The following is a 15,677-nucleotide window of genomic DNA, read 5'->3' on the forward strand; positions in this document are numbered from 1 at the left end:
AGAGGCCAGAGAGGAGGAGTGCTAAGGTCCACTGAACCCTCATTACGTACTCTATAGCAATTGGGGAAGTTGTTAAGGCTACAGTTTCCAGTAGTCTGCACTGCTCATGCCAAGAGTGTTCAATCATGTTTAGAATTGCTTTGGCACAAATAATGTGCAGACCACTGCAAAGTTCTCTCAGTGCAAATGAGCACAAAATTCATTGCAGGCAAGTGTAACTAAGGGAGGAAACAATCAAAGGAAACTATGTGTTCAAGAAGGAATGTACAGTATTCATAGTTGTGTGTGCGTGCACTGCATCTGCCTTTTGCGAATTCTTAGTACAGTTACAATGAGTAGAAGAAATAGATCGCATCTCAAAAGGAGCTTCTTGTCGGGTGCTCTTATTCATGGCAGGACTGGAGCTCAAGAGTTATGATCTATGTGTTGGGAGATCCTGTCATGTACAGAGGGATCCATAGCCATGTACTGCTTTGCTGACCTTTTCGACTGTAATCAGCATGTGTCTCACAGTTTCCTGTGGCATACAGAGTAGTTTAATATAATCCCTGTCGTAGTCTATATAATAGGTGCCATTACTGTGATTCTGTTTTTAAAGAGTACATGATTGATTTATTGTATTCCTCCCCGCTCCACTTCATGGGAAAATGTGAAAATGTTGAAGGTGACTTCTGCCTATTCATGTGAGCTGAGCTGAGGCCTTCTGAGAGGGAGTGAGACTGCCAACAAGCCATTCTGTAAATAAACAAGTGTCTTGGGATGTCCCCCCCAAGGTCTGAGGTTGGGTGTCTTGCAGACACTTGGCAGCAGGAACAAAACCATCAAGAGTTGGATTGTTTGTCGCTGAACTGATTTCAATAACAGATGAGAATTTCCGAGCAGGAAGAATTGCACATGCCTTATGGGATTTGTCTGGGAGGGGGAGGGAAGCACATTTTATGGAAGGGAGAAGGAATTTTTATTTCATTCTGAATGTAGCAGTTGGTGCCTACAGACTTGCTCTTCAACAATTGCTGAACAAACACCACAGAGGTAGAATCAAATTAAAACAGCAACTCAGGGCTCCATTATGGACATTGATATTACACCATAGCATGACTTGCAGTATAAGACCATGCTTGCTTCTCCTGGAAGTGACTCCACACTTTTCCATGGCAATCCAATTGCTGTGTGTTCACTAGTGTTTCCCACATAAAAGGAAACATGTGGATATCATGCATGTTTTTAAATATTCCATTCTCACATGCCTCACAATTCTGGATTAATCAGGAGTCTGCAACATGTGAACACAAAATGTGAACACAGGTGTTTATGGATGTGTGACTGAGCTCCACACTTGACAAGCCTGTTGTCTGAAACTCTGGGCTTTCTGTGTGAAGTTGCCTCCACTTTACTCAAGGCAACTGGAAAACCATAATTATTGTCATGTACCATCCATTTTAATGTGTTGCTGTTGGCCTTTTTAATCCTTTAATGAATGCAGTGAACATGAAAATAAATAACACACTAATATTGGACAAAAGTATAAAATTGATATTATTACACATTGGCTTCTGTCGTTATTTGTGAAACTTTGTCCACTGGTGAGACTCTTCTTGCTCTTTTCAAATGATACTGTGCAGAGCAGGAAGGACCGGTTTTGTCCTCTGATATTGCTATAAAACCAGGGCTTTTTCCCCAGCTGGAACTCCCCAGAGCTCAGTTCCAGTATCTCTCAGGTGGGCGCCATTGCCATTATAAGAGAACAAGGGAGGCGTTCATAGTGAGTTCTGGCTCCTCTTTTTCTAGAAAAATAGCACTGTATAAAACTAATAGAGTGGTACCTCAGGTTACATACGCTTCAGGTTACATACGCTTCAGGTTACAGACTCTGTTAACCCAGAAATAGTACCTTGGGTTAAGAACTTTGCTTCAGGGTGAGAACAGAAATCATGTGGCGGAAGCAGGAGGCCCCATTAGCTAAAGTGGTGCTTCAGGTTAAGAACAGTTTCAGGTTAAGAATGGACCTCTGGAACGAATTAAGTACATAACCCGAGGTACCACTTTACAGTTTTAAACATTTGGCCTTGGCTTCTCAGACATTTTTCTATGACTGGATCTTAGCAATGCTATACTGAACATCTTAGGGCAAAGTCACACGTGCTTGTCTACCACTTGATAACTGTAGTAAGTGATGATACTGAATTTCCATATCCCCACCCATAATTTTAAAGGTGTGCTTTTGAATTAAATCACTTCACTCGTTCAGCTGCCAGCGATTTAAGTCCCATTCCCATGTTACTTGCATGAAGGCGGCATCCCACAATTACAACAGTACATGCTGTACTCTTAGCATGCTGTCTTGGCTCTGGCACTTTGGTAATATGCAGAAGTCTATTGAATTGTTAATGTGAAAGCTCCCATGAGATTGGGCTGCTTGTGTGTAGACTTCTGTGCTACAGAGGACTATGCTAGCACATGAACATCTAGAGCTGACCCTGATGCTGGAGGTGGAGCCAGGCAACGTAATGGGGGGAGGGGGCTGGGACTAGCTGGGTAGTCCTTCTCTTCTGTGAACAAGTGAAGGGAAGTCAAGTGTAATCAAGTGTTGTACACACACATGTGAATCAGTGCTGACCTCAGGGCAAAAGCCCCATTGTCATACCTGAGGAAAGGTTGGAGAAATGTACCTTATATTTCCCCTCGCTCTTTCCTGACACTTTGAAACTGCATTTCTTGGAATCATTGTCGTTGCATTGAATTTGGATGTCTGAGTGATTTTTTGGGAACCGAATTTCCTTTGACTGCATCATGAAAGTAAAATCTCCTTTAAATATGCAGGAGAAAATAAACCGCAGGCACACTGCATTTTTGGAACAGCCTAGATGGAAGATCTCCTCTGAGATACATTCCTGACTAGAGCTTAGATTTGCTAATGGCTCAAAGGGTTTGTATGTTTCGGAGTGCTATAAACTAGGGGAAGTTTCTTTAACTACGGTATTTTGCTTAATAATATAAAGAAAAAATAATAATTTAAACATTTTAATCGACCACCCAATCCTTTACAAAGATCTTGAATTTGTGTTAATGGATTAAAATATAGCTTGTGTTAATGGGTGGTAGATACACACACAAGTGTGCATGCAAACTATTTTAGCAGGAACAGATGATTTAGAAAGCAGATATAAATCTTCAGGGAATGGGCAGACCTTTACAAACAACTTAATTCTGCCACATTTTTCAGTGACTAGACTTACAACCCATGAGTCATCTGCTTTGTGCTCCAGATTGAACACTTTGTTGTTAACAGATGCATTGTGCTTCATAGTGCATGTACTCATTAAAGCACATCATTCATTAAGCAGATAGAAGTAAAATGGATGCATTCGGTATAGTTGTGAATGTGTTGAGAGAGTGAGGACAACTCTTTCCATGTGATAGAAATGATCCTGAGATACATGATATCGGATTGGTTTTTGTGTATGTCTGAAGCTTAAAAATTCTTAAAACTTGAGTGGCTGGGGGCTCTGGCAGCTGGAACATAGAATCCTAGAATTGTAGAGTTGGAAGGAACTCTGAGGATCATCTAGTCCAACCCCTTGCAATGTAGGACTATGTAGCTGTTCCATAGAGGGATCGCACTTGAAACCTTTACGTTATCAACACCATGCTCTAACCAGCTGAGCTATCCATGCTCAGTGAAAGGATACCAGTCATGCAAAAATGTATATAACCTCTTAGCCATCTTCCATTATACTTTTTAAATTATTTCATTCACCTGATGAAATGAGTTGCTGCAAAATAAAGTTTATGCCATAATAAACTGCTTGGGGTTGAATAACACACAGTGTGTGGTCACTTGATGATATGACTGGAGACTGGTGCATATATTTGAGAAAACCTACATTCTTGAAGATTTTTTCAGTTACGAAAGCACAATCAACATTTCATTAACAGGGAAGTATTGATATATATCATTCCCCAACCTAGCAGTTTGAAAGCATGTCAAAGGGCAAATAGATAAATAGGTACCACTCTGGCAGGAAGGTAAATGGCGTTTCCGTGAACTGCTCTGGTTCGCCAGAGTCATGCTGGCCACATGACCTGGAAGCTGTCTGCGGACAAACGCCAGCTCCCTCGGCCTATAGAGCGAGATGAGCGCCACAACCCCAGAGTCGTCCGCGGCCAGACCTAACGATCAGGGGTCCCTTTACCTTTATGGTATATATCATTCCTCTTGGCTAGATCCCACACTGTTCCATTAGTGTTTAAATAAAATAATAATCTGGTTTCCATGTCATTTCACATATCTGCTACACATTCCTGGGAGGTGGTAGTTCTAATGTGGCAATTTCTCATGTGCTGTGTCTTTTCCATGTGATGCAAATATTAAAATGTGTTAACTAGAGTTACATGGATGGATTATTGTAATAACCTACAGTTTCACAGGAGTATATATTTAAAGTAGATAAACAAATTAGCAAATTAAATGAATTTGGATATGCAGAAGATATTTTTAAAAAGATAACTTTAAGGAACCGCAGAAAGAGGGGGAAGGAAGTCAAGTTTTGAAATGTTAAAATTATTGTAAAATTAAGGAAATGTGTAAATCTGAAAAGTATAAATAAAACTAAAAAGCCAAAAAAACTAGAGTTGCGTGGGATTCTGCCAGAAGGAATCTCGAGTATGCCACACGAGCAACATATAAACTGGGTCTCTGTGAAATGTAGATGATCTGCTTCCACTGCAATAGCTTGTGTCTGAAGCAATTTCTGATGACATGAAAGCCCCATTTGATATAATGGCTGTTTCCCACCATTTGGTTTCCAAAGCATATTTGTGTCATTTTTGCTACCACAACAAAAGGGTACAGCAACTACTCTTCTCAATGGCAGCTTTACTTGTGCTCTTGTCTGGAAAAGTCAAGTGATGCCTGAAATTAGCACATGGTCCATCTATTTCTCATGTGACTCCATCCTTGATAATTATATATTTAAATCACTTGCAGCTGGCCTGTTGCTGTTTCCACTCCCCAGGATGGCTTACACTGAGGCAATAAAATCAATGATACCTCAAAGCACAATGGAAAACAATTTGTAACAATCAAAGGAGTAGAGCAATAGAAGTGCTTAACATTTTAGCAGAGCTTAAAACGGGGTTAAGATAGTTAAAAAGCTCAAATGAATAAAAGGAATCACAAGGAAGTGTCCCATAGATGAGGTGCTGCAACTGAAAAGGCCTTTACTCTGGTCACCACCCATCTAAACTGTGAAGATAATGGCATATGGGAAGGGTTTCTGTGAGTTGAGGCAATTATTCAGCAGCCTGGATCCCAAGCTGTGTAGGGCTTTAATGGTTTAGACTGGCACAATGAATTGTGCATAGAAATGGATTGGCACTTAATGTGTCTATTTGGTTAGTTTTTAGCTAACCACACTTGTCTGGGAATTCCAGTGAAATTGATATGACTCGCATACATGCAAATAGGTGACATCCAAAAATGTCTACTCACTTGCTTCAGGTTTCTCTACTCCCCCCTTGAACCCCCCCCCCATGTGCCCCCCCATATTTTTATGGAAGGTCTCCCAACTCTCTGTGTTAAGTTGTGGTTGAACATATCAGACGACACAGCGATTCTTCAAACAGCTCTTGTTTATTCACAGGCCAGAACAGAACAGAACTGAAGGGTTCAGCCAGCCTGCTTATATAGAACTCCACTACAACACAAAAGTAACAACTTTCTGTAACTATCCAATCACTGAAAGTCACTTTCAATTCCTTATTTGCATATGTAGACCTGAGTGAAAACTACTACAGTATCCCCCTGCTGGCCCAGGGTGAGAACTTCGGTACATAACACTCTGGATCAGATTTTGGGGTTGTGCAGTGGGCTGCAGGGAGAGAAGAGGAAGCAGAAGCCCTGCTGCCTGAAAGGACACCTGCTTATGCTACACTGGATCTCACCCAATGTGTGTAGTATTGGAATGACAGGACCCGATTCCTGATTTTTCAAATATTAAAAATATTGGGCACTGATTTTTTTTTTTTTTCATTTTAGCCTCGTAAATATCTACTCCAGCCTTCCCCAACCTAGTGCCTTTTAGATATTTTGGAATACAACTCCCATCAACGCCAGATAGCACAGCACAAAACATTTGTAGGGGAGCAGTTTGGGGAAGACCTATCTATTCACTATATCCTTTAGAGAAGTGTAGAGAAGTGTCTGGAACTGTGATTAGAAAATGATTTCTGTGTGCAAAATGATTGATTGATTGATTGATTTGAGTAGTTCTGCTATGCTATTTTCAGTGCCTTTTAAGATCAAGATGTCAGAGCCACAACTCATTGTGAATATCTCCCATTCAGGCTCCATTTCAATGAGCTTTGCACAGGAGAATGTTGTGATGGATTGATTTCCAAATGCTTCATCCACAGTGCTTTGGCAAACTTCATCCTTGTTCCTAAAATGGTTTTACCAAATTAACGATGTCTTGGTTTAGTAGCATTACTCATCCACACTGCTAGCAAGCCTGTAATCCTATGTGTGCTTTCTTGGGAGTAAGTGCCTTTGAAACTAATGGGACATATATACATAGATTTGTACTGCACAGTATTTTAGGTGAATGTTTAACCATTTGGATTAATAGTTAATAGCTGTGATTCAAGATTGTTGGATACTTCTTGTGCAAAATACTTTGCTACTCTTAGAGAGAGAGAGAGAGAGAGAGAGAGAGAGAAATTTCAATGATGTGCATACACAGACAACAGACAATGCATAGTTTACAGTGCATGCTCTACCGTTTCAAGCTCAGACTTCATTGTATTTAAGCAGACTTGATCTGAATGTACTTTGTGAGGTGAGTGGCCTTAACACCTCTCAACTTTTCTATGGGCAAATGTTTGCCCGAACAGGATTTGTCTGAGATTTCTGGCACATCTAGCTCTTGGACATCTCTAAAGTACCACAACAGTAGACTAAATTGTGCCAGGTTACCGGTAATCGTTAAATCCCTGGTCATAAGCTCTAAGCAGGAAGTGAAGGGATGGAGAATAAAAAAATGAAACACAACACAATACTAATTAGATGTAGAACTGCATGAATAAATGTTGTTTTGAATTTGCTTGCAGTTCTGCACAAAGTTAGGCTAATTTTTAGTTAACCTTTAGCACAATCACCTATCCCTGCTACTCACTAAGCTTCTTTGCTCTATGATGTTCCAGAAAACAACAGAAGGAGAAAATGTGCATTTTCTTCCTTTTCAGACTCCAGCTCAGCCTTCACCAACCTGGTACCCTCTAGATATCTTGGTCTACAACCCCCATCAGCCCCAGCCATATGCTGCTGGAGCTAGGGGGAGCAGAGCCATGCTGAAGGAGCTGGAGGGCACCAGGTTGATGGTGAAGGTTGCTGTAGCTATTGAGTATATGGGGAGACAGCAACATCAATTACTTTAATCCTTAATATAATGGATAAACCCCTTTTCTGGAGGCAGCATTTTCTCTATTGGTCCTAGACTGAACTAGCACCGGATGTTCACTCCAAAATTTCCCACAGTGGCAGCCTAAAGTTGTTCAAGCAGCTGCAACGTTTCTATTAATAAGTCACGATTATATCCAAGAGGCACAACAGTAGCAAATATACTTTGCCTCCTTCCTTCATCTCAAACTTTGTTGTAGAAAAGACCCCAATCTAGAACATCAGTTTTCTCATAAAAATCATGCCCTGCTTGGCTGCCATTGGCTGAAGGTGCTGTTTGCAGTAAACAGTACTTCTGGGGTTGAACAAGCCAGGAGTGAGTTGTTTTCAGCAGAAAACCCAACTCAGATTATTGGGACCATGTCAGGGAAGCATGGCTCCTTTTTTCTCCAAACTAAAAATGGCCAGATTAAGCACACATGTTTAAATACATGGCTTATGTCATGTGCAGTTTGGGCCTTAAAACCATCTCTAGTTTTAGTGCTTCCATAGTCTCATGAACCTATTGCCATGGGGATTCCTATTTCACTTGGGAATTGTAATTCTTATTGCATATTTGAAGGGAAACTTTTGTTTGAATTCTTGGTTGCAGAGTTATTTATGTCAGATCCCTGCAGTTCACAATAACATACATGACTACGCAGCTCGAGGCTTTTGCAAAATAAAAGAATCTTAAGAACTTGAGATACCCTGCAGAAAAGAGATGGTTGTTCAGAGAAAAAGCGGCCTGACATTTTCCTTTTACTGCCTGCTGCCTAATGAGCTTTTGAGGATAATGATCTGCTCAGTCACCACAGGTTGTGTAAAGTTTCTAGCTCACATTTAGAACATTTAGAACATAATAGCAAAAGGGGCTGCAAAAAAATGCCATAGGTCTGCATTGCATTTTCAGTTCAAAGTGACTGCAGTGCTACCATGTAAGATCATCCTGTATAAATAAACAGGGTGATATCTTATTGGACATCCAACCTGGCAGCCTGTACCATTTCCACGATGTATCTGGAGGAGACAATCATGGGAAATAGTCTATTTTGAAAAGCAATTTCTCAATGCAAAAGCTTTTGCTTATTTGTGAGAGAGGCAAGCACTAAATTGGTATCTGTCACCTGTCTGGAATGCATTCCTACAACCTACTACAGTGGTACCTTGGGTTACAGATGCTTCAGGTTACAGACTCCGCTAACCCAGAAATAGTACCTCAGGTTAAGAAGTTTACCTCAGGATGAGAACAGAAAACGTGCGGCGGCAGCGGGAGGCCCCATTAGCGAAAGTGGTACCTCAGGTTAAGAACAGTTTCAGGTTAAGAACGGACCTCCAGAACGAATTAAGTTCTTAACCTGAGGTACCACTGTACACTTAAATATCTCTCTTACTCCTAATCCGCTACCGTTCAGTCCACTGTTCTTTCCCTGCATCAGGCTCCACTAATGTGGTTCCCTCCAGATATTCTGGACCAACTCTCCCAGCCAACCTGGCTCATGCTCAGGGATGATGGGTGCTGTAGTCTAACAACATTAGTAAGCCCAAAGGTTTAGCACTCCTGTTCTAAGCATTGCCTTCCCATGTCCTGCTGTTTGATGCTCACAAGCAGATGGATCAGGTGGCCAGGATCAGCATGGCAGTTCATTTTCTTGGAGGGGACTGGAGTGTACATGTCTGTGCCAGATGGTTATTTAATTTCTATGCTGCTTAATATATTATTATTATTATTATTATTATTATTATTATTATTATTTTATATCCCTCCCTCAGAGCGGGCTCAGAGCGGGTAACAACAATAAAAGTAACACAAAATTAAGCAACAATTGTCAACTTAAATAAAACATCACAAAAATACAGTGTTACACATTAAAATGTTATGTTAATACACAGTTATTAATACATAAAAATCAATATATATCACCTGGCTCCTGGGAGATTGTGGCCCCGAAAGATGCACACTTTTTGGGGTTGTGCTCTCGCGCGAGTGATGTGACTCATGGTGGAGCGCAGCCCTAAAAGACGCACACCCCGGTTTTTCTTTGGAGCGTGTTGGAGGATATGTTCCTGCTTCCAGGCTTTTCATGGGCATCTGGGTGGACACTGTGAGTGCTGGATTAAATGGGCCTTTGGCCCAATCCTGCTGGCATCTTTTTATGTTCTTGGAATAATCTCATTCCCTGGCCAGCACTTGTGATCCTGATGCAATCCTTTGGCTGTGACTTGCCTGGCTTTAGAAGTGTATTGAGGTTTGGGTTATGCTATGCTACGTTATTAATGGAAGTATTTGAAAATCCAGATTTCTGAGCAATATATGAAGAAGCAATGTTTTAGTTTCATTCGTCGTGTCACGGCATGAGATTAAGTTATGAGCCACAGAAACACAGTCAGGTGCCTTATAGAGAGTCAGACCATTGGTTCATCTACCTTAATATTGTCTATTCTGACTGGCAGTGGCACTCCAGGGCGTCATTCTCAGTCTTACCTGGAGATGACAGGGAGTGAATCTGGGACTTTATGCAAGCAAAGCAGATTCTCTACCCCTGAGTCAAACCCTCTCCCTAAATTGGATTGCAGTCTTTCCCTAGAAAAGATGCAGATTAAATAGAAACTGATAAGAAAGGTTCTATGGAAGTTGTAATATTCTGCATTAAAAAAAACATGCTGGGTAGTGTATGAAAGCTGTGGACTTCTGTAAGAATAAGATATTTTTAAAGGACTTGGTTTCCCACTAGGGGGAGCGTTGCATATGTTGCTCACATAGGAGAAACGGGCACTGTTCAGATTTTCTGAGACTTTATATGGAGCTTTTAAAATCTTCACTGACTGTCTTCAATTAACTTTCCAAAGAAGGAAGTCTCCAAGGCCCTATCTTGAAGTTTAAAAGGCTTGGGCTTGCTTTTGCTCCCATTTAAATTCCTGTCAAAGTTCTCATTGAGTTCAATGAGATTTAAAAAGGGTCCTTTTTGTTTCCATAGCAATAAGCTTAAAAAGAGAAACAATATTATTTTCTTCCAAGTATTTTATCCAGCGTTGTCATGGTGCCTGACTGCTGGACATTAAAGTGGGCATCACTTTAAAATGTTTTGAAATGGGAAAAAGTTTACATAGGAAATTATTTTATAGTCTACAAAGCACCAACCAGTCTTTTTTAATGTTAAGTTAGTTCTCACACAGAACTGTGATAAAGGTAAATGAATTTAGATTTGTGGCTGATGTAGAAAATAATCTTGTGGATTCTGGCATTCGTCACACTTACGTATTCATAATTAGAATTTTCTATTTAATCTCCGTAACTTTGAAACTGGCATTATTATTATTTTTTTAAAAATCTGCTCATTTTATTCATTTTTAAGCACTGAAGCATACAGTTGCACAGTTTGCATCTGATTTTATGTGTGTTGTGTTCTTCTCTGTTGTGAATTTAGTTGTGCAGTACAAATTTATTTAAATTTCATTATTAATAATAACATTGTGCCAAGCAAACAGTAAGCAAGATGAAAAGACTCCATACTTTTAAAGCACATTTAAAGCACAAACAGTAAGAAAGACGGAAAGGTTGGAAAAAATAGGAGATTCACTCAAAAAGAACTTGCGCTTGTTTCTAAAGAACTATTTCCCAGTGGCAAAAGACATCAGCTTTCTGCCTTGTCATGCATACCCAAGTCACACTAAATTTGTTGACAACATAACCAGGTACTGGCAAGGCAAATAGATGGTTAACTTGTGTGGAATGTGGGTAGCATTTCTACCGCAATGAGTGGTATGCCCTGGAAGCAAGGAAGCTTTTGGGAGAAATGGCAATTTCTCCTTCTCATTTCACAATCCTCTTTCATTCCTAACTCACATCTATATTTTTCTTCTTAACTACAGGATGAAAGACTACAGGATGCCCTGCTTGGCGACAATGAATACCTACAAAAATTAAGTATTTTCACAAAGTGCTGGGTTGAGCAACAAGGTAAGCCATTTAGCTGCCTGAAGAGTGATTTTCCAGCTCTGTAACCCTTGCTATTGTATTTCAGTTTGATCTTGGAGATGGAGATATCAAATCTGTAATGTCAAATGACCCCCCCACACTTTTCCCTCTCTCCCCCCCCCCCACCTCAGGCAGTGGCAGGCTTCTGTGGGGTTTTTTTTTTTTAAATTGTTGCAGAAAGATTTTGCAACCCAACCTGTCTGTGCAACCCTTAGCTGAGTGGAAAGTACCTTAAACTCGACGTCACTGACTTGAAAAGGCATTATCTTTTTGGAAGCAGCAATAATCAATTTGAAGCGTCTGGGGGCTGGCTTGGTGAGAGCAACGGGGGCGGTTGAGGAGGAGGGGCAAAATGCTCGAGGGGGAGGGGGAGGAAACCTGGATGAAAAGGCATGCTGTTTCATGGATGTCTTCCAGAATTGTGACTGTGTGTGTGTGTGTGTAGGGAGGGAGGGAGGGAGAGCGAGCGAGCGTGTGTGTGTGAGTGAGTGAGAGAGAGAGAAAGGGTGAGAATGATCACCATGACAACTGACCCAGCCAGTCTGTGTACTCTCCCTGCAATCATTTTGCCCGAGATCTGTGCTGTGAAAGGTCATGAGAAGGAGCTGTGGGAAGCACAGCAGGTATTAGACTCTGAACGTCGCTCGTTCGTCCAGTGCCTCAGCTAATAGGGCAAAGCTTTTTTTTTCTGGTCTGGGAAATACAAAAATCGAGAATGGCGTGGAAGGGGAAGTGCTGCAAGTGTCAGGTAATGAAAACTTTCCCCTCTTTTTTTGTCTCTGCCTCTTTCTCTTTCTTTCCCTCCCTCCCTCTCTTTTACTTTTCCTTTTCGTTTCTGGAGCTGCATGTCAGCGTATGTTTGGAACCCCATTCTCCGAGGAGTGATGTCATGCCCTAGCAGTTGGGTTTTGTTAAGCAAAGAGGGAGGAAATGGTGACTTTCACCCACCGCCCGCCCTGAAGAATAGATCTTTTTGCCTGTGAAAAGTTGTTGAATCTTGTACTAGGATTACTACTTTCTCTCTGTGTGAAGTATTCCAACATGAGAGAGAGAGAGACTTTCAGGAAAGTTTCTCGAGACCCGCAAATGGCAGTCGGGTCCACATCCACCGCAATGATGGTGATTACATTGAAGGTAATTCTTTTATTTTGCTGTTTGGGTTCTTGGCTTCTGAGCAGCTGTTTAATTTTTCCTGGTGATGGATCCGCCTACATGCACTTAAATGAAGAAATAGATGGGGCAAAAGAAATCAAGCCTGTGCTTGGGATTTAAACAATTAAAAGGAAGGAAGGTTGCCTTAAGACTGCGGCTGCTTTGCTAGCCAGTTCACTTCTCCAGCAGTGTGAGATTCAGCAGCACCACTCAACTTAGGAGAGGCATTTTTTAAAATATCAACTTGTTGCAGGAGAAGTTGCATTGTATGCATGTTGCAGATATAGGGTTTCAAATAAAGGTGGTTAAATAGAAACAATGGTTAAACACTGTTAAGGAAACTATGCTGTTTTAAATGTGCATTCCAGAAAAATCAAGTAAAGTTTCTTTATTATTTATCAAACCTGCTCTGGTCTTTTTAATGAGGGCACTTCCTTTGAATTCTTGGTTATTTCTGGGCTCCGTGCATTTAAAACACCTTTTATGGTAAATTCCAGCTGGGTGCAGATGTAGACAGAGGCAAAAACAAAACAAAATCCACAACCCTCCCCCCCAAAACATTTCATTTTAGATGTGCAAGTAAAGGCTTAAATGAAATGCCTCAAACTGTGCTTTTTAACTGGTGCCTTTGGTGGAAAATAGGTAATATTTTAATGCCTGTCTAATAAAATCAAGTGTTGTGAAAACTCAGCTAATACATGACCAAAATATACTGGACTGATGATGAGAATCAGAGTTTTACTACTATTCATTCTAGGGAGTTCAGCTAAGGTCAGGATCCCAGTGTTCGGCTTCTAGACAGTGTATAAAAATGACCACTAAAAGGGCCTTAGCTAGTTACAGAACATCTGCAGAAGATTCTTGTCTGAAACCTTGGAGAGAGACACTGTCTGTGTAGACAGCACTGAGCTAGATGGACCAACGGTCTGAATCGGTATAATATACTTTCTTGTGTTCCTCTGACCTATTCCCCGGATTTCTTCTCTTCTGCAATTTCTCTTGGGAAGTATGAACTTTCTGCCAGTGAAACACTGAAAGGGTTGGATCCCTGGTCTACTAAGCCCTTCCCCTTTTATATTTGCAGAGGTGGGTCATTGAAAATATCAAGTTAATCCAAACGTAATACATCCAGCAGGATAGGTAGAAACATGCTGGTTTCAGGCTCCAAATGTTCCATATACAGAATATGGGGACGGGGTGAATTTTTGATAACTGAAGCTCTGATAATATGGAATTTGGGTGGGTTAGTCAGGGTATAGGACAGCATTGCTGGAGGTCAACTGATAAATCCTGTTCACAGATTTTAGAGTCTGCTCACTAGGATGTCTTCTATGGATCTCAGGCCTTTGTTAGCCACAGTTGCAGTTTTTGACTGGGAGACTAGGTCACAAGCTTTCAGCTTTCTTCCCGAGTTTCTCAAACAGAGTGTCTTTTGTGTTCCATTACACAATGAAAGACACTTCTGATTGGCTTCAGTGTGCCTGCTAGCATGGTTCAGACATGCTGCTGATGGCTTGTTTCCTCTTTGTGCTGGGTATGACTACAAGGAGGAAAACATGGACAGAGTGAAAATAACAAAGATACTGCAGAAGAAGGATAGTATTTGTCTCCCGTTTTTTCCTTCTTTTAATTACAGCTCCTCCCTGCATGCTTTAAAACATCTTTCAGAAAAGTTAAGAACAAAACCTCAGGTTTCCTTATCGGATCAGTCCAGAGTTAAATTCAGGAGACAGGAACAAAGTGTTACCATATGTAATTGCACTGTAATATTTACACAGTAGTTTATCATTGCCTAGGGCAAGGCTGTGTCCTGTTGCACTACATTTACAGTGGTACCTCGCAAGACGAATGCCTCGAAAGATGAAAAACTCGCAAAACGAAAGAGTTTTTCGTTTTTTGAGTTGCTTCGCAAGACAGATTTCCCTATGGGCTTGCTTAGCAAGACGGAAACGTCTTGCAAGTTGGTTTCCTTTTTCTGAAAACCGTGCATTCACTTCGAGGAGTAACTCATAGCACACGGTGTGGAGCCTTTTTTGAGGTTTTTAAAGACTTTGGTGATTTTTGAAGCTTTTCCAAAGTCTGTGCTTCGCAAGACGAAAAAATCGCAAGACGAAAAAACTCGCGGAACGAATTAATTTCGTCTAGCGAGGCACCACTGTAGTTATTTTCTCCTCAAAGATAAATAGCTTCTTTTTCTCTTCAAAAATATAAAATCAGAGCTTTAATTAACTGATACTGCAGGTTTTGATGTCAGTGTTTGGGAGTTGTAGGCTGCATGACAAGGAAGAACAAGGAAATAAAAGTTTTCCTCATAAGGTGGAAATGCTCCACAATCACTTCCTTTTAAGTCTAATCCTGAAAATGTATAGATTTAGCACCAGACTCAAACTCCTATCAATGCTTGTGACATTTTACCCCCAGGAGGGTTTCCTTACAGTGAGGAAGCATTGTTAAAAGTGGCTGGTCATAATCTTTTGACTGCCCAAATTGAAAACCCAACTACTCTTGCCTCTTTCCTTGTCCTGATCCTTCAGCTCTTTAGTAGTGATGGGGATGCAGCCTTCCAGATACTGCTGCTTACATATTGTTCTCATATGACAGCATTTTGGAAGTGCCAGCCCGGGTTGCTTGTTTTTTGGGGGCAGGGGATCATGAGTGATGTATATACGCTTAATGTGTGCATGCATATTGTATGACGACACAAGATTTCAACACAACCCTTATCTTCCCTGCTGGCATTTGCAGTGCTGACTATAGATGACAAAATTATTATTGTTGGCCCCTGTCTGTTTCAAGAGACAGTGTGCCTCTGGGGGTGAAGTAGAGGTAGATTTAGAGGTACAGGATTTTGGTCACACTGGGTGCGGAGGCTTGGGGGCACCACGGGGGTTGTGGCAACTATTGCGTAGAATGGAAGTTGAGAGGCAGAGGGATGCCTAATTTTGGCATCACGCAGAGTGTTGCTGAAACTTGAGACCCAAGTTCTGCAACGGGGTGAAGTCAAACCACTGTGTTACCAGCATGGAAGTGACCTCCCCAGGGCACAAGCCCAGGCAGATGTCCATAGGACAAGACTGCTCCCCTCTTGGCCTTCCTGATGTGGTCTAAAGG

At 41.2% G+C, this 15,677-nt stretch overlaps 1 protein-coding gene across 5 annotated transcripts in view; it reads left to right on the forward strand.

Annotated features, from left to right (window-relative positions):
- Positions 1-11,294: 11,294 nt before the first annotated feature.
- DENND2B (DENN domain containing 2B) overlaps positions 11,295-15,677 on the forward strand; it is a 106,949-nt gene continuing 102,566 nt past the window's right edge. The window contains exon 1 of one of the 5 annotated variants that reach the window (XM_079965908.1): positions 11,295-11,396. The gene's annotated coding sequence lies outside the window, so the exon portion shown is untranslated. Of the gene's footprint in view, positions 11,397-11,876; positions 12,163-12,312; positions 12,549-15,677 lie in introns of those variants that run through there. The other 4 variants (XM_079965907.1, XM_079965910.1, XM_079965909.1 and 1 more) reach the window with 4 other exon arrangements.

The sequence above is a fragment of the Podarcis cretensis genome (assembly GCF_951804945.1).
Source record: "Podarcis cretensis genome assembly, chromosome: 1".
NCBI classification, from domain to species: Eukaryota; Metazoa; Chordata; class Lepidosauria; order Squamata; family Lacertidae; genus Podarcis; species Podarcis cretensis.